The sequence below is a fragment of the Pristiophorus japonicus genome, chromosome 17 (genome assembly GCF_044704955.1).
Source record: "Pristiophorus japonicus isolate sPriJap1 chromosome 17, sPriJap1.hap1, whole genome shotgun sequence".
Lineage (NCBI taxonomy): Eukaryota > Metazoa > Chordata > Chondrichthyes > Pristiophoridae > Pristiophorus > Pristiophorus japonicus.
This window is the reverse complement of record NC_091993.1, coordinates 75,038,756-75,058,892: the sequence shown is the minus strand read 5'-3', so window position 1 is coordinate 75,058,892 and position 20,137 is coordinate 75,038,756. Positions and strand designations below refer to the sequence as shown.

At 45.9% G+C, this 20,137-nt stretch overlaps 1 long non-coding RNA gene across 2 annotated transcripts in view; it reads left to right on the top strand.

Annotated features, from left to right (window-relative positions):
- LOC139228208 (uncharacterized) overlaps positions 1 to 20,137 on the top strand; it is a 90,340-nt gene that overhangs the window by 31,941 nt on the left and 38,262 nt on the right. For both annotated transcript variants that reach the window (XR_011587525.1, XR_011587526.1), the window contains exon 2: positions 9,962 to 10,209. This is a non-coding gene — a long non-coding RNA (uncharacterized lncRNA). The remainder of the gene's footprint in view (positions 1 to 9,961; positions 10,210 to 20,137) is intronic.

Here is a 20,137-nt window from a genome sequence, read left to right as displayed (position 1 = left end):
GTTGAAGGTGGGAATGATTCAATTATTTCTGACTCATCAGATAGTTTTGGTACACCAGGAGCAAATCCTAAATCCAATGTACTGGAAAGAAATCCAGGAGAGAATCAGAATGAAAGTCTGAGTCCGAATCAGGAAAACAAAGAGCCTGAAGTTAGAGTGAGTTCAAATGAAAATCAAGGCAATTCCGTGGAAGAAAACATTCCTCAGGATGAGCCACGAATGAGTGTGAAATCGACACCATGTTTGGAAGGTTCTGTTCGAGAGTGAAGGTATCCTCTTTGAAACACAAAACAAGTGGTAAAGTTAAATTTGTAAAGATGGAGAAAAAAAATAAGTTTATATCCTGTGTTATGTATAAACAGGAAAGTTATGTATGATGTTTGTTATGATGGCTTCTTCATTCAGGAGGGAGAAGTGTAATGTCTGTAAAAAACGTGTAATGTTTGTAGCGCCACACTGTGAATGTGGACGTATTGTGTACTGCAAGTGCAGAGTTAATAATAAACAGAACAGATTTCCAGAGGCTTCCGAGAGAGCTGCCTGCCATGGTGGAAGCTGTGTGTGCTTGTGCCCTGTGAAGATATCACTTCAATTTCACTAAGGAGCAGTGTGTTCGAAGGTTGTGCTGCACCAAGGATGTGGTCACAGTGCTCTGCCATTTCCTGCAACCAGATCTCAAGCCTTAGACCAGGGTGAGGACGGCTCTTTCAGTGGCACTCAAGGTCACCATCGTCCTTAATTTCTATGCCAGCAGATCCTTCCAGTATGCAACAGGAGACATCTCCAACATCTCCCAGTTTGCTGTCCATGGTCACAAATGGTCTGTACAGAAGGAGGAGGGACTACATCTCCTTCCCCACGAGCAGAGAGAAGCAGCACGAGCGTGCATGTGACTTTGCCAGGATAGTGGGCTTTCCCATGGAGCAGGTGACAATGACTACACCCATGTCGCTTCGCGGGCACCACATCACAATCCTGAGATCTTCTGTAACCGCAAAGGGTACCACTCACTGAATGTGCAGTTGGTGTGCAACCACACACTGAATATTCACCGTCAATACCCTCTATCCTGGAAGAAGCCACGATGCCTTCATCCTGTGCCAGCTCTCTTCCAGCCCCCAAATGAAGCTCGCGGCTGGCTGCTTGGAGACCAGGGCTATCCACTATCCACCTGGCTTATGACACCCCTTCGCAACCCCACCACTCCTGCCCAACACTCATACAATGAGAGCCATGCCACCACCAGGAACATCATTGAGCAGACCATCGGAGTGCTGAAGCAATGCTTCCACTGCCTTGACCGCTCGGGAGGAGTCCTGCAGTACTCGGCTAAGCGGATGTCCCTATTCGTCGTCGTCTGCTGCATGCTGCACAACCTGGCCATCATGAGGGCACAGCCATTACCACCACTCATAGCTGCATCATCTCAGGAGGAGGAGGACCAGGAGGAGTACCAGGAGGAGGAGGACCAGGAGGAGGAACAGGAGCAGCAACAGCTGGAGGACGAGGGGGAGCAGGAGCAGCAACAGCCGTGACGGAAGAGGCAGCAACTCCATCATGATCCTGCAAGGGAGACCCATGAGCGTTTCATCAGAGTTTGTTTCCACTGATTTCCATCCCACTTCCTGGTTCCTCTGGATGTCCCCATCACTATATCAATTTTCCCTACCATGCCAAAGCCCCAAAAATGAAATGAGAGAAAACAGCAAACATTAAACATTCCAATCAACATTTATAAAAGAACAATAAAATGTATTTATTCACCATCCTTGTGCATTTCTTTATAACCCCTCTTTAGTTGACCTGTTCTAATACTCCTTCGTAGTGTGTCCCCTGTGGCTGCAGCACGGCTGGTGGAAGGCTGCTGTGTTTAGGGCCAGAGACTGCAGAAGGCCGGCAGGACTCCCTCGACCAGCTCTGGGCCTGGAAGGCCCGGCTGTAGACTGCACCACCTCAGGCTGGGCGACGGCAATCTGGGCTGGCTGGGTGACAGACAGCGACAAGTGCAATGGCGGAGTGGCAGTGGTGGGAGCAGGAATGGCGTCATCCTGAGAGAGGACAGCAGGTTCCTGCTCCACTGACCCACTGCCACTCCCCCGGGGCAGCACCTCAGCATCCCCACCAATCTGCTGAGGCACATATTGCTGGCCTGCTGCGACACCATGAGATCCCCAGTGGACTGTGGTGGACCCAGCGGCGATGGCAGTAGTCAGAGCTTGTGTGGTATGCAGCCACGACTGCATGAGAGCAGTCTGAGCTTCCGTGTGTGCAACCATTGACTCCATTACAGCACCAAGACATTGCGATGCTTCCGCCTGTGCTACAATGGAAGCTGCCACATCACCCATGACACACGTCATGAGGTCTGGGTCCACACGGTCTCTCTGGGAGTCCATCATCGTCTGCACACTGGCAATGATGGGCTCCATGGGGTGCGCAGAGCTGTCAGCAATGCAGTAGGCGGACTCCTCCATACTCCTTACCACTTCTGACAGGCTCTTGGGCACCCTTGCCATTGCATCTCTCATGTCGGCATATATGGCCATCACCCTTTGTGTGAATGACTCCCCATTGAGGTCCCCATCTGAGTCCTGTGCAGCAGAACTCGCGTGTGAACTTGCCCTCCGAGGAGATGGCTCCCAAGGTTCCCTTACCCCTTGACCATGCTGCAGCCCACTAGGCCCGGGTGCATTGCCCAGTGCAGACCCCTCTACTAACCCAACCTCTAAGGACCGCGTAGTGCCAGTATCTGAGCTGGTGCCTGTGGGTGAGAGAAGCAGTGACCCAGTGCTTGGCTCCCCCTCCTCCACCTCCTCATTCTCGTCCCCCTCTTCTCCCTCGTGGTTCAGTGACACTCTGCTCGTCTGCTGCAGGGTTATCTGAAAGCATAAATGGCACAAGAGTCGCGTTAAGGTGAGGGCAGGGGAGCAGGAATGGAGCAAGGATGGCAGACAGAATGAGGAGCTGGAAAGTGATAAGACCTCTGGTTTAACGGGGAGTTGGGCTGAGAAGAGGGGATTAAGTTACCATTGTTGCCCCCAGCAGGCTTGACGTCTCCGCCGGCCACGGCGCCCACCACCTGCGGGCCAATGAGCCGCAGCACTCGATCCTCCAGGTTAGTCAGCTGCCGCAGTTCAGCTTCCCCCCTCCAGTCCACTGCTACTTCCTTCTGTCATGTGCCATCGTGGCCTGAAAAAGAGTGGAACCTGTGTGAGTAAGAGTCCAGCTATGTATGTGGATGATATGCTTGCTGTTGTTGAATATCTGCGAATGTAAGTAAGGCGTGAAATGAGGATGTGGCTGTGAGTAGGTACGGATGTTTGGTGGTTGCCTGTTGGGTTAAGTGCTGGTTTGCAGAGTGTGCACAGACAGAGGCTCAGAGGCTGGTATGTAAGAGTTGTGCAAACATGTACTCACCTTGACCACCCGACTGAGGTTGTTGAATTTCCTGCGACACTGTGTAGGGCTTCTGTTGACCACGGTGCTGGCCGACACCTCCGTGGCCACCTCTGCCCACATGACCCTAAAAACCTGCGGCATTGGCCTTCCCCCAGATGGAGGGAACCATGCATCCCTCCTTCTCTCCACTGTCCCCAGCAATGTCTCCAACACTGGGTCAACGAACCTAGGATTTGGAGCAGCCATCTGAGACCTTCCTTCCAGCTCTCAGTGAAGTCCAGCAATGCTGAAAATGACCAGGTGCTGCCTGAAACATCCCCTTTAAGAACTGGAATGAGCAGGAGGCTGTTTATTGCTGAATGAAAGTCACCGGAAATTGATTGCAGCTCTGGTAATAACACTGCAGCAGCACTTCTCTGAGGCCATTAGCGCCTCAGATACCAACTACCTTCATTTTGGAGGTGAAAATGCCCAATTTTCCACAATTTTCAGCCCATCTCATCAGGCGCTAACTGTTCAAAAAGGTAAAAGTTAATGCCGCAAAAGGGCACTACTGAATTTCGACTCCTATATCTCACGGTTCAGTGCATTTGTTTTCTACCTCACCAGCATCTTGAAAAGTCTTCACTTTTGCTCTCCTAGAGAGAAGCATCTCCTACTCAGAGCTCATTTCGGGATATCACACACAGCAGGCAAGCCTTCATGCCAGGAACGCAGAACAGAAAATATACCAATCATTTAGAAAAAAATTCTCTCTGCCTTTTCCCTCTTTTTATATCCTTTCCTTTCCTCCTCTATCTTTCACTTCACCTGTGTAATGTATGCACCTGTGAGGATGCTCACAAGTTTGTAGAACTGTTGGGACTTGGCCTGGAGGGTGTTGCACGGAACAGTCTCATGCAATAAGTTCTTAAGCCAGTTCACGGGCTCCCAGGCCGCTTGTAATTTCTGCGGTCTGGAAGAGTCCGTGTTCCATGTTTTTATCGAATGCACGAGGTTGCAGCCCCTGTTTTATTATTTAAAGGGGCTGCTCCTGAAATTCTGGTTGCTCTTCAGTCCCACACTCCTGATCTTTGGGCACCCTGTGCGGAGGGGAGCGGGTAGGTCCGAGGGCCTCCTCGTAGGACTGCTCCTGGGCACGGCCAAGGGTGCCATCAGCCAGTCCAGGCAGTGGGCGGTCGAGGGGGTCGTTCAGCCTGACTGCCTGTCTCTCTTCCGCGCTTACATCCGGGCCAGGGTGTCCTTGGAGATGGAGCACGCGGTGTCCACCGGCACGCTCACGGCCTTCCGCGAGAGGTGGGCACCGGAGGGACTGGAGTGCATCGTTACCCCCGGCAACCAAATTTTAATTTGAATTTATATGTTTTAAAGTTTAATTTGTTTTAATTGCCGGGTTTTAGTGTCCCCCTCCCCTTTTAAAGGGGGCACTTGTAAAATATACGATTTTAATGCCAAAAAAAAACTACAAAAATACAAAAAAAACCCCAAAAAACAAAAAAGGGCATTGGAAAATATTTGGAGTGACCCCCCAGATTGGGGGGTACTTGATTTAAATGTTTTATTTTGTCCCCTCTAAAAGAGTTGTAGAACTGTTGGGACTTAGCCTGGAAGGTGTTGCACGGAGCAGTCCCATGCAATAAGTTCTTAAGTCGGTTCACGGGCTCCCAGGCCTCCTGCAATTTCTGCGGTGTGGAAGAGTCCGTGTTCACTGTTTTTATTGAATGCACGAGGTTGCAGTCCATGTTCCGTTATTTAAAGGGGCTGCTCCTCAATTTCTGGTTGCACTTCAGTCCCACACACCTGATCTTTGGGCACCCTGTGCGGAGGGGAGTGGGTAGGTCCGAGGGCCTCCTCGTAGGACTGCTCCTGGGCACGGCCAAGGCGGCCATTAGCCAGTCAAGGCAGTGGGCGGTCGAGGGGGTCATTCAGCCCACTGCCTCTCTTCCGCGCCTACATCCGGACCAGGGTGTCCCTAGAGATGGAGCTCGCGGTGTCCACCGGTACGCTCGCGGCCTTCCGCGAGAGGTGGGCGCCGGAGGGACTGGAGTGCATCGTTACCCCCGGCAACCAAATTTTAATTTGATTTTATATGTTTTAAAGTTTAATTTGTATTAATTGCCGATTTTAGAGTGCCCCCTCCCCTTTTATAGGGGGCACCTGAAAAAAATTATGATTTTAGTGCCCAAAAAACTAAAAAAAACTAAAAAAAATACAAAAAAAAACAAAAAAAAGGGCCTTGAAAAATGTTTGGAGTGTCCCCCAGATTGGGGGGCACTTGATTTAATGTTTATTTTGTCTATCAAAAGAGTTGTAGAACAGTTGGGACTTGGCCTGGAGGGTGTTGCACGGAGCAGTCCCATGCAATAAGTTCTTAAGTCGGTTCACGGGCTCCCAGGCCGCCTGTAATTTCTGCAGTCTTGATGAGTCAATGTTCCATGTGTATATTGAGTGTGCGAGGTTGCAGCCCCTGTTCCAATTTCTGAAGGGGCTGCTCCTCAAATTCTGGCTGCACTTCAGTCCCACACTCCTGATCTTTGGACACCCTGTGCGGAGGGGAGTGGGCAGGTCTGAAGGCCTCCTCGTAGGACTGTTCCTGGGTATGGCCAAGGGGGCCATCAGCCGGTCCAGGCAGCGGGCGGTCGAGGGAGTCATTCAGCCCGACTACCTGCCTTTCTTCCGCGGTTACATCCGAGCCAGGGTGTCCCTGGAGATAGAGCACGCGGTGTCCATCATACGCTCGCGACCTTCCATGAGAGGTGGGTGCCGGAGGGACTGGAGTGCATCATCACCTCCAGCAACCAAATTTTAATTTGAACCACTTGTCTAAAGTTTAATTTGTTTAAGTTTGTCGGTTTTAGTGCCCCCCCGCTCTTTTAGCCAGGGGGCACTTGTATTAAAGTTTGCCATTTAATTTATCCCTTTAATAAAGGGGTAATTAATTTATGGATGCAACTAAAAATAGTTGTAGAACTGTTGAGTTGTCAGTGGCTTAGCCAGTCACGTGATGTTCAAAGACTCAATAAAACCCCAGCCAGTTGGGTTCAGGGGATCCATGATGAGGCAGGTGGTTGTGAGCCTGGTGGATGAACTGCTCGTGTGTAGCGTGATTGTTAAACCTTTGCTACTCAACCAACTAGTTCTTAATAGCAATGTATTGCTATGAATACTTAAGCAAAGAACCGATGAAGCAAATACATTTTAACCTGGTTGTGAGATCTGTGGGTGACACAGTCACACTTGACTTTTCTTTTTCTGGCTATGCAGGGGGACAAAGCAATGGAGTACAATGGAGGTAGGGGAATCCCCACATCCATTTGGTGAGTGAAAGTGCACTGTTAAAATTATGGGCCATATTATATGTCTCCTTAATTCAGATAATTAGTATTTATGTTGTCCTTCGAAAATGCTTAAAACACCTCTAAAACTCTACACTTAAGCGGGGTGGGGCTGGGGGGAAGGGATTCAGTAGTGCAGTGATTGTGTTACTGGGTTAGTAATCCAGAGGTGGGACGAATAATCCAGAGGATGTGAATTCAAATCCCATCATGGCAGTTTGAGAATGTGAATTCAGTTTTAAAAAGCTGGAATCAGTAAAAGTGGCCATGAAACTGTCGAACTGTTGAAAAACCCAACTGATTCACTCATGTCCTTTACCTGGCCTGTTTTATATGTAACTCCAGACCCACACCAACAATGCTGACCCTTAAGTGACTTGTGAAGTGATCGAGGAAGTCACTCAGTTGGCCCACAGCCAGCTTTGCACGACAACTAGAGATGGACAATAAATGCCGGCCTTGCCAGTGATGGCAGCATCTTGAGAATGAGTATATTAACAAGAAAAAACAAAGGCAAAGTGCAGCCCTACCACACTTGAGGTTAGACTGATGGTCTGGATATGGCAAGGGTTACCAACTGTGCTTGGATGTTTTCCTGGAGGGTTCATCACGTAACCTCCAGCCTCCAACACTCTACCCTGTCAAACTGCCGTGCTCCCCATCTCCAATATTATTATAACTGTGAAAGAAAACTGATAAAATGAAAACAAAATTGTTTGAAGCCTCTATGATTTTTCTGCTGAGTTGCTTGCAGCAATGTCCAGGAGAAGATTAATCTTTAATTCCTAAATGTTCCAGGACAATCCTGTGGGGTTGGGAACTGTCGTGTATGAAATAATACAATGAACTCCGTACTGTGAGCCAGTGACCAGGTGTAACCTGCTCAGTCTTTAATGGCTTCCAGAAGTGAAGATACAAAGGTGAAGTTCAGGTTATATACCGGGCCCAGCACGAGTGTACCTATGACCCTAGGATCTCCGATGGTAGAGCCCCCTGTTGGTGGGTAGACCTTATGTACATACATTACAGGAACCCTAAACATGGGCGGTACCTATTATCCAAGTTAACTATAGATTACCAAGGTTACCAGGAAAATGGACTCTCAGTTCTGTTTTTAAATTTAATTGGCTGCAAGTTACTGAAGCCCTTGCAAGTTATTTTTTAGTCAGGTTTGCTGTTAAAGGGTGGACAGGGGCTAGAGTGAAGGGCTCCCAGGTTTACTGGTTTGATTTATTGAATGTAGGCTGCCTTGAAGCAGAGACCGCTCAGGTCTGCTTGCAAAACTCATTAGTTGTTACTGAATGCCACAAATAAACAGAGTTACTGTCAGTCTCAGTCTATTGCCGGTGGCAGAGTCTGTGACTCCCCCTAATTGCACAGCCCCATCACTGGGCAACCAAGGCCCAAGCCTGAGGTTGTCACGGTAATGATGACCTGGCTCTGTTGCTGCAAGTTGAAATCAAATGGTCAAATACTAGCAGATACAGTCAAAGCTTACTTCGATAAAACGCCAAGCAAATCGTTGGCCCTGTCAATAAACACAATTATAAACACAAAGAGCTGAAATGGATATAACATGTTGTACTGTCAGAAAGGAAGGCCTGCGGATAAAATTTAAGGGTCTCGAGAGTTTCAACGGGTCAGAGGAACAGAAATTTGAGTGAAGTCATGCTTGGCATATGTCAATACAATTTTGCCAGTGGATATGAGTCCACATTGTAAAACAGATCAGTGCCTGGACTAAGAGTCTATAAATAACTCCGGTCTGAGCATTGACTTTAACAACTTCTGATCTCAGCTGCCTCCGCATTTTTCCTGCTGGATTGGCCATTAACATTCACCGTTTTTTCCCTACATTTTGGAGCCATATCTGACTCCTTCCTCATCTTCCAGATGCCTTTTCAAGTACCTGACCGAGATGATCTCGGTATACTGTAGAGCACGATGGCTCTTAGCAGCATTTGAAACCCACTGATTACCTTCTTGTCATACAAATACAGTTAAGCTCTTGAGTGTTAGCTGTGGCTCAGTGGGTAGCACACTTGCCTCTCAGTCAGAAGATTGTGGGTTCAAATCCCGCACCAGGGACGTGAGCACATAAATCTACGCTGACACTCCAGTGCAGTGCTGAGGGAGTGCTGTCTTTTGGATGAGACATTAAACCGAGGCTCTGTCTATTCTCTCAGGTGCATGTAAAAGATCCCATGGCACTATTTCAAAGAAAAGCAGGGGAGTTATCCCTGGTGTCCTGCCCAATATGTATCCCTCAATCAACATAACAAAAACAGTTTATCTGGTTATTAGCACATTGCTGATTGTGGGAGCTTGCTGTGCACAATTTGGCTGCTGCATTTCCCATGTTGCAACAGTGACTACATTCCAAAAGTACTTCATTGGCTGTAAAGTGCTTTGAGACGTCCGGCGCTATATAAATGTAAGTATTTCTTTCTTTCTGTTGTTATGCTTTCACTTCTTTATTTTGGTCAGTGCTACAAAAACGTTTCTCCATGAAGAGGGTCCTGCTTAAATCATTAACCCATCTTTCTCTTTCAAATGCTGTCTGCCCTGCTATATATTTCTTATAATAAATAACACATGTTCTCAGAACCCATCTGATGAAGGTTCGTGGCCAAAGCCTACTTTTCTGTTTTCAACGTGTATCATTGATCTGTGCTGCTGTAACAGAAGGTGATGGGCTCCCAACATTTTTTTAATTCGTTCACGGGACGTGAGCATAAGCTGGTAAGGCCAGCATTTATTGCCCATAAGGTTGAGTAGGTTGGGCCTCTATTCATTGGAATTCAGAAGAATGAGAGGTGATCTTATCGAAATGTATAAGATTATGAGGGGGCTTGACAAGATGGATGCAGAGAGGATGTTTCCACTGATGGGGAAAACTAGAACTAGAGGGCATGATCTTAGAATAAGCGGCCGCCCATTTAAAACTGAGATGAAGAGAAATTTCTTCTCTTGGAGGGTTGTAAATCTGTGGAATTCGCTGCCTCAGAGAGCTGTGGAAGCTGGGACATTGAATAAATTTAAGACAGAAATAGACAGTTTCTTAAACGATAAGGGGTTATGGGGAGTGGGCAGGGAAGTGGAGCTGAGTCCATGATCAGATCAGCCATGATCTTATTGAATGGCAGTGCAGGATCGAGGGGCCGTATGGCCTACTCCTGTTCCTATTTCTTATGTTCTTATGTTCTTATGTCATTACTCTTGAAAAGGTGGTGGTGAGCTGGCTTCTTGAACTGCTGCAGTCCATGTGGTGAAGGTACTCCCATGCATTGAAACATCTCCTGATGAGTTGACATTGAATCTCTCGCCAATTGGTATTCCAAGCCCAGGATGGAATAAGCAGGCACAAATACAACTTTTCATCTTTGCTCTGGAACTATTTTTGGATTTGGACCATTACCAATCAGAACAATGATAGACATGAACTTGCCCTTCAAGGTGCTGGTTACAATTCTTGGTGAGTGAACTTTCCTGTTTACTGAAGACTTTGCAGTTAGTGTCATTATAGAAACTCCTACTACATATGCAAGGATATTGTAGTTGAACCAAACCAGTCCTGGAAGAAACAAGTCAGCCAAAACATTGGCAGGTCTAATTAATTTAATAAATGATATCCTTGGTTCCTGTGGATCCCAATGGCCTCATCCTGGATTCTTCTTTTTGGGTGATGAATTGTTTTGGACTTAATGAGCTTGGATAATATTGGATTTTGTCCGAACCTTTTATGTGACTTCTAGTTCCGAGATGTTTTTCCAATTCTAGATTTAAATTCCTGCACATTCTACCTAGCATGGGGAGCATCTAGCGTGGGGTAAAACAGGATAGGTAGTAAGAATAGACGAGTGGTGATTTTGGGGATTCTACAGTCAGAGGTATAGATAGTTTATTTTCTAGACTTAATCCAGAATACCGAAAGGTATGCTGCTTCCTAGGTGCTAAGATTCGGGGCATTACAGATTACGGGAGGCTCTGGAATGGTTGGGTGAGCAGCCAGAGGTTGTGGTTCATGTGGCAACCGATGAAATAAATCGGAGTAGATTTGAAATGCTGCAAAGGGATTTTAAAGGGGCTAATTTCTAGATTAAGAAGCAGATCCTCCAGGATAATAATCTCCGTCTTCCCAGTGCCAGACAGGGAGAGAAAGATTAGGATTGGCCAGGCATGCTGGAAGGATTGTGTAGAAGGGAAGACTTCAGAATCCTGGGACGCTGGGATCATCTTTGGGGCGAGGGATGAACGTACGGATGGGATGGGCTTCACCTGAACTGGAGAGGCAGACGTGTCCTTGTGAAAAGGGTAAAAAGGCAGTGGGGAAAGGCTTAAACCAGTCAGGAGGGTGGGAGGGTACACAGTTAGAAAGCAGAGATTCTCCTCACCCAGCTCCCTAAACACTTAACATTCTAACTATTGGGAAAGGCACTCTATTTTAGTGATCGATGAACATGCCCACTTTAATTCCTGTTTGTGCTATTTAACGCAGTCGTTTATAACAGGTCAAGGACTGTTAAAACAGCACGGACAGGTGATTAATGTGAACATGTTGATGATTCACTAAAAATAGCAAACAGGAAATTAAATGCTCTGTTGGGCACTGCCATCCATCCATTTCTCTCTGACAAGATGTGAAAAGCAACTTAGAAACATAGAAACCTAGAAATTTACAGTGCAGAAGGAGGCCATTTCGGCCCATCGTGTCCGTGCCGGCCAACAAAGAACCACACGGCCCTCGGTCAGCAGCCCTGAAGGTTAGATATAAACCTATGAACAATGAACAATGGCGGAAAGGTAAAGAGCACCCAGCCCAACCAGTCCACCCCACACAACTGCGACACCCCTTGCACCGAAACATTCTACACTCCACCCCAACTGGAGCCATGTGATCTCCTGGGAAAGGCAAAAAACAGATTAAAAACCCAAGCTAATTAGGGTAAAAAAAATCTGGAAAAATTCATCTCTGACCCATCCAGGCGATCGAAACTAGTCCAGGAAATCCCCATGGCCATATTTGAATCCCTGCAGTATTTACCATCATATCTGCACTAGCCAACAAGAGGTTATCCAGTCTAATCCTAATTACCAGTTCTAGTAATTACCAGTTCTAGGTCCGTAACCCTGCAGGTTACGGCACTTTAAGTGCCCATTCAAGTACATTTTAAATGTGGTGAGGGTTTCTGCATTCACCACCCTTCCAGGCAGTGAGTTCCAGTCACAAAAACAACTATTAACCATTACCCTTTGCTTCCTACCTCTAAGCCAATTTTGAATCCAACTAGCCACTTTGCACTGGATCTCATGGGCTTTAACCTTCGTGACCAGTCTACTATGTGGGACCTTATAAAAAGCTTTGCTAAAGTCCATATACACTACATCGATCCTCCTGGTTACCTCCTCAAAAAATTCAATCAGGTTAGTCAAACATGATCTTCCCTTAACGAATCCATGCTGACTGTCCCTAATTAATCCTTGCCTTTCCAAATGCAGATTTATCCTGTCTTTCAGGATTTTTTCCAATATTTTTCCCACAACTGAGGTTAGGCTGACAGGCCTGTAATTACTCGGCCTATCCTTTTCTCCCTTCTTAAACAACGGTACCACATTAGCAGTCCTCCAATCCTCCGGCACCATGCCCAAATCCAAAGAGGATTGGAAAATGATGGTCAAGGCCTCTGCTATTTCCTCTTTTACCTTGCTCAACAGCCTGGGATGCATTTCATCTGGGCCTGGAGACTTATCTACTTTCAAAGCTGCTAAACCCCTTAATACCTCCTCTCTCACTATGTTTATTTAATCCAGAATTTCACACTCCTCCTTGATAGTAGTATCCGCATTGCCCCTTTCCTTTTTGAAAACAGGCACAAAGTATTCATAAAGAACCATACCAACATCTTCCGCCTCCACACAAAGATTACTCCCATGGTGTCTAATAGGCCCTACCTTTTCATTAGTTATTCTCTTACTCTTAATATATTTATAGAACATCTTTGGGTTTTCCTTAATTTTACTAGCCATGAATTTTTCATGCTCTCTCTTAGCATTCCTAATATCCTTTTTTAATTTTACCTCCTAACTTTCTATATTCCTCCAAAAATTGTACAGTATTTAGCCGTCGGTATATGACATAAGTTTCCCTTTTTTTCTTTATCCTCTCCTGGATAAGTCCCTAAATATCCAGGAGGCTCTAGAATTGTTATTCCCGCCCTTTTTCTTTAAGGGCACATGTTTGGCCTGAGCCTTTTGGATCTCCTCCTTGAATGCCTCCCACTGTTCCGACACTGATTTACCCACAAGTAGCTGTTTCCAGTCCACTGTGGCCAAATCACTCCTCAATTTAGCAAAGTTAGCTTTTCCACAATTTGGGACTTTTATTCCAGGTCTATCCTTTTCCTTATCTTAAACTAACTTGAATCTGACTGAATTATGGTCACTGGCACCTAAGTGCTCTCCCACTAATACCCCTTCAACCTGCCCAGCTTCATTCCCACAACTAAATCCAAATCCGCCCCCTCAAGTGTTGAGCTTGTTACATACTGACTAAAAAAGTTCTCTTGAATGCATTTTAAGAATTCCGCACCCTCTATACCCTTCACTCTATATTTGTCCCAATCAATATTTAGATAGTTAAAATCCCCTACGATTACTGCCCTATTGTTTTTGGACTTCACAGCAATTTGCCTACATAATTGCTCCTCTATCTCCTTCCCACTGTTTGGGGGTCTGTAATACACGTCTGTAATACAGCAGTGTGATCGCCCCTTTTTTATTTTTCAATTCGACCTATATGGCCTAATTTGATGATCCCTCTACCATATCATCGCTCCTCGCCGCTGTAATAGTTTCTTTAATCAATACCACAACCCCCCCCTCCCTTTTTACCCCACCTCTCTGTCTTGTCCAAAAATCCTGTAACCAGGAATATTGATCTGCCAAACCTGCCCCTCTTTCAGCTATGTCTCTGTAATGGCTATAAAGTCATACTCCCAAGTCTCTACCTGTGCTCTTAGCTCATCCGCCTTAGTCGCTATACTCCTTGGATTAAAGTATATACCATTCAGCACAGGAAGACCTCCTTGATTACTATTTACTAACCCTTGTTTCCTCTGTCTTACAGATTTGTTTCTAAATTCTTGCTATCCAATTTCTCCTTTACTTCCTTCCCTATTGAATTTGTTCTCAGGTTCCCACCCCCCTGCCAAGCTTGTTTAAACTCTCCCCAACAGCACTAGCAAGGTTTGGTCCCAGCGCTGTTGAGGTGCACCCCGTCCAGTTTGCACAGGTCCCATCTCCCACAGAAACTTGTTTAAAACCTTTTAAAAATCAAAACATATGGGCATTGTGAACAGATAAGACTTATCTGTGCAGTTTCCTTAACTGGTTGCAGGCAAAAGAATGATCTAATATAGACTGGCAGAGTGGTCAGTGATGTGCAGAAAGAGAAATGATAAGCAGAACAATGCTAGAGTGTTCCGTACTATTTAAAATTCTAACCTTTATAAGTCATGTTGTTGCGCTTTATGTACTGGGAGGGGTTGTCATATTTAAGGCCCTGCATAATTATGTGCACTTTTGGGACATTAAAGATCCACTGATACTATTTGAAGAGGAGCACAGGGTTCTCCCCAGAGTCATGGTCAATAATTATCCCTCAAGCAACATCACTAAAAACAGATTAGCTGGTCATTATTGACTACAATTCAATGGCTGTCAAAGATGATGTATAAGTTTTCTTTTCATTGAATAGTGTCATGGGACCTTTCGCGTCCACTGAACCACTGAAACAAGCAGATGGAACTTTGTTTCTTTTAGCCTAGAATTGCATCTCGCAGCGAACACCGTGAATTCGATTTTCTTTCCTTACCCTTCACCGTTTCACGAAGCAATGTCCCTTAAATGACAGTCTCTTGCACACATGATCCCATCTTTGATCAAAAAGGCAAGTACCTGCTGAAATGTCAGTTCAGCAGTGTGTTGCTCCATTTGCTTTCCTATCTGCTGCTTGCAGATTAAAACATCTGTAGTGCTCCAACGCTTGCTCTTTCCCTGGGGTTACAATGCATATGAAATTACTTCTGAAAGGCTCCATTCATTGCCAATTCTAGCAAACTGTTCACGTCTACAGCTTTCCCTGAGTGCCCATTAAGTACAAAACTACTTTAACATCAATTTTCTCATCTCGGTCACTCATTGCAAGTTCCATCTCGAACTAGGTTTGTTCCTCCCAGGGCTTCCAGCTATGCGGGAAGTCAGTTGATCACAAAGTCGATTCAGATGAGGAGGCCGCTTAAATCCTTCCCAGCTAACTCATCCAGGACATATCTAAGTGTCCAACTATTTCAGAGTTTTTGTCTCCACTGTCCTACCCAGGAGTCTATTCCACGTGTTGACAACTCCATGTGTGAAGAATGACTTACAAACATTCACCACATGGATTGTAGTGGTTGAGGAACAAGGCCCATTACCACCCTCTCAAGGGTAACTAAGGATGGGTAACAAATGCTCGCCCATATCCCCAGAATTAACAAAGAAATGGGCCAACAATTCCGGCCTCCCCAGGTCCGTATGGCGTTCCTACGGACCCGGGAAGGCATCGGAAATACCGGTTTCCAGCACGCAATGCGCATGCACTGGAAACCGGCATTTCCGATCTGTCAAGTTTCTGGCTTGACAGATGGCCGCATCTCGGGATCGAGGACATTTGTGAGATATTTATGCTTACAAATGTCCTGAAAAATCTTGCGCCTGAAAAAGCAGGCGCATAGCCTACTTTTACAGGAGCGTTTTAAAAAACACAAAAACAAATAAAAATAAAGTTATTAAAACATATTTTATCATTAAAACTCTCCCCACAATGGTAAGTTTATTTATAAAACATTTTTAAAAATCGGGAATTTTTTTTTTAAGACATTAATAATGAATGTAGTGTAATTATTTTCTATTTTTTATTAGTGTTTTGGGTGTTTCGGGCTCTATCACAATCAGTAATAGGAGTTTAGGACCCTGCGGAACTCCTATTACTATGATACTTTACCTGATTGGCTGCCCAGAGCCATGTGACTCCAGCTGTAGGCCTGTGCACGCGTCGACGTGCACGCGCTGCGACTGGCAGTCAAGAGAGGCTCAGCATCAGAAAGTCGAACGTGGGCAGCGGCTTAAGGTAGGAGTGTATTTTTTCTCTGAAATGCCCGTGGGAAGGACAAAATGGAATTTAAGGGCCAATGAATTTTTAAAAATTGAGAAAATAGGAAACAGTCGCAGCACCTATTGAATGCTGGCATTATCCCACCAAATTACTTCATTCATCTGACTGTCATGGTTCAACTTGAAGTGGCAGTTATAATGCTGTGAAGAATAGTAGTAAGCGCGAGGATTGGGAGAGTTTCAGAAACCAACAAAGGATGACCAAATCATTGATAAAAAAGGAAAAAATAGACTATGAGAGAAAACTAGCAAGAACTATAAAAACAGATTGTAAGAGTTTCTATAAGTATGTAAAAAGGAAGATTGTAGAAAAAGTAAGCATTGGTTCCTTCGAGGCTGAGACAGGAGAAATTATTATGGGGAATAAGGAATTGGCAGAAATGTTAAACAAATATTTTGTGTCTGTCTTCACAGTAGAAGATGCAAAAAGCATCTAAAATGGTGGGGAACCAAGGGTCTAATGAGGGTGCGGAACTTAATGTAATTCATATAAGTAGAGAAAAAGTACTAGAACAACTAATGGGACTAAAAGCCGACAAATCCCCTGGACTCTGGTCGACATCCTAGGGTTCTAAAAGAGGTGCAGAGATAGTGGATGCATTGGTTTTGATCTTTTGAAATTTGCTAGATTCTAGATAGGTCCCAGCGAATTGGAAGGTAGCAAATGTAACCCCCCATTCAACAAAGGAGGGAGAGTAAACAGGCCAGTTAGCCTGATATTAGTTGTCGGGAAAATGCTGGAATCCATTATTAAGGAAGTGGCATTAGGGCACTTAAAAAAATCGTAACATGAGTAGGCAGAGTCAACATGGTTTTATGAAAGGGAAATCTTGTTTGACAAATTTATTAGTTTTTTGAGGATGTAACTCATCACCATAGGCAGTCCCTCGAAATCAAGGAAGACTTGCTTCCACTCTCAAAGTGAGTTCTTAGGTGATTGAACAGTCCAATACGGGAATTACAGTCTCTGTCACAGGTGGGACAGACAGTTGTTGGAGGAAAGGGTGGGTGGGACTGGTTTGCTGCACGCTCTTTCTGCTGCCTGCGCTTGCTTTCTGCATGCTCTCAGCGACGAGGCTCGAGGTGCTCAGCGCCCTCCCGGATGCACTTCCTCCACTTAGGGTGGTCTTTGGCCAGGGACTCCCAGGTGTCGGTGAGGATGTTGCATTTTATCAAGGAGGCTTTGAGGGTGTCCTTGAAACGTTTCCTCTGTCCACCTTTGGCTCGCTTGCCGTGTAGGTGTTCCGAGTAGATCGTTTGCTTTGGGAGTCAGGCATGTGAACAATGTGGCCCACCTAACGGAGCTGGTCGAGTGTGGTCAGTGCTTCGATGTTGGGGATGTTGGCCTGATCGAGGACACTAATGTTGGTGTGTCTGTCCTCCCAGGGGATTTGCAGGATCTTGCGGAGACATCATTGGTAGTACTTCTTCAGTGACTTGAGGTGTCTACCGTATATGGTCCACGTCGCTGAGCTATACAGGAGGGCGGGTATCACTACAGCCCTGTAGACCATAAGCTTGGTGCTAGATTTGAGGGCCTGATCTTCGAACATTCCCTTCCTCAGGCGGCCGAAGGCTGTGCTGGCGCACTGCACTGGAGGCGGTGTTGAACCTCGTCATCGATGTCTGCCCTTGCTGATAATAGGCTCCTGAGGTATGGAAAGTGGTCCACGTTGTCCAGGGCTGCGCCATGGATCTTGATGACTGGGGGCAGTGCTGTGTGGCGGGGTCAGGTTGGTGGAGGACCTTTGTATTATGGATGTTTAGTGTAAGGCCCATGCTTTCATATGCCTCAGTGAAGATGTTGACTATGACTTGGAGTTCAGTCTCTGAATGTGCGCAGACGCAAACGTCATCCGCATATTGTAGCTCGACGACAGAGGATGGGACGGTCTTGGATCTGGCCTGGAGACAACGAAGGTTGAACAGGTTCCCATTGGTTCTGTAGTTTAATTCCACTCCAGCGGGCAGCTTGTTAAGTGTGAGATGGCTAGCAGGGTAGATAAAGGGGAACCAGTGGATGTATTATATTTGGATTTCCAAAAGGCATTCGACAAGGTGCCACATAAAAGATTATTACACAAGATAAAGGCTCATGGGATTAGAGGTAATGTATTAGTATGGATAGAGGATTGGTTAATGGACAGAAAACAGAGAATAGGGATAAGGGTGAGGCCATTCAAGATAGAGATGAGGAATTTCTTCACTCAGAGGGTTGTGAATCTTTGGAATTCTCTGCTCCAGGGGTCTGTGGTTGCTGAGTCTCTGAGTATATTCAAGCCTGAGGGAGATAGATTTTTGGGGTCTACGGGAATCAAGGGATATGGAGATAGGGGGGGAAAGTGGAGTTGAGGTTGATTAATTGGCCATGATCTTATTGAATGGCAGAGCAGGCTCAAGGGGCCGTATGGCCTGCTCCTGCTCCTATTTCTTGTGTTCTTATGTTACAGATTTGCTGATTAGCAGCTATCCTGACAGAGGAAAATCCAGGTTGGAGTGGGGAGATGTCTGTGGGTCTCACCATCCCATTTTCCCGCTGTTTCTGCTGTTATCCCACTTTGTACGGAAGGAAAGCGAAGGAAAATACAGGTTGCGGAAGTGTCATTTCTGTTTTTCAGCTGTGTCTGCTGTTATCCTGATCAAAATGTGGTCCCAGAATAGTGATGGGAGATCAAGGCCAACATTGGGGCAGTGTCATCTCCTTACTTTGATGAAATCTGTGGTTGTCAGAGAATGTTCAAAGATGTGCATCCGAGTCCAGCTCAGAATCATCAATATCGGACAGGTCCCACATCTGAGATTTTCAGTCATGAGTCCATATCAGCCACTTACCTGGAGTGTTTTCCCATAGCTGCATCTGTCAACAGGAGTTGTGTGCGAGTTTTCTACCTTGTTGCTGCTCTTTGGTCACTGTTAAAACATCCAAGTTGCCTCTCCTAAGGCTCAATTTTCCCCAAAGCATTTTTTTGGCGTACTTGAAGAGTTACGCCCGATTTTTTGTGGGCCAAGTACGTCAAAAAAAAAGTGTTGTAAGTTTCCCCCTTGGATCTCTTCATTTTCGTGTGGCGTAACCCGAGGGGGGTGGAGCCTTGATCTGTGCCAAAAAGATTGGGCTGCCATGGTAACCAGTGTCATGTATGTAACCATCATGCACCGGTAATTTTCATGTAACTGCAACCTTCATGCAACTCCTGTACATTGTACTTATACCCTAGAAATGCATACCCTGACCACAGGGGGTGAACTTGTGGGAGACACTCCTCACCTGGGTTTCCAGGTATAAAAGGGGAGGTCCCACCCAGGGTCAGCGCTCCTTGGTCCTGGGGAATAAAGGTTAAGGTCACGTAGTGACTGTGTCTGCAGTACATGCCTCGTGTGAATTTGTAGTAAGGTGCAGGGATACCACAACCAGGGACACAATGCGAGCTGAGGCTGCAAAGTGAAGCATACAGCCATCTCCCAACACATTAAAAGAATTGAAAAACACATAGCACCACCTTACCTCCAACCCTGCCCGAAGGCTGTCCGGTCTCTCGCGCTCTCTCTCTCTCTAGTAGCTACATGAAGAAATACCCCAGCAGTTGGAGGCCAGTAGGTGGCTCTCAGTACGTACACTGAAGTAAGTATGCATGAAGCTCTATTAAAAACATAGAAACATAGAAAATAGGTGCAGGAGTAGGCCATTCTGCCCTTCGAGCCTGCACCGCCATTCAATGAGTTCATGGCTGAACATGCAACTTCAGTACCTAATTCCTGTTTTCTCTCCATACCCCTTGATCCCTTTAGCCGTAAGGGCCACATCTAACTCTCTTTTGAATATATCTAACGAACTGGCCTCAACAACTTTCTGTGGTAGAGAATTCCACAGGTTCCCAATTCGCTGAATGAAGAAGTTTTCCCTTATCTCGGTCCTAAATGGCTTACCCCTTATCCTTAGACTGTGACTCCTGGTTCTGGACTTTCCCAACAATCGGGAACATTCTTCCTGCATCTAACCTGTCCAGTCCCGTCAGAATTTTATATGTTTCTATGAGATCCCCTCTCATTCTTCAAAATTAAATCCAATTTCATGGCAGTGGAAGTGAGCAGTGAAAACATGGTCCTGCTTGTCATAGTATGAAAAAAGATCCCATACTACATTCTTGCAGTATCTGTTCTGTTCTTTTCCTCACTCTTATCATTTCTCTTTT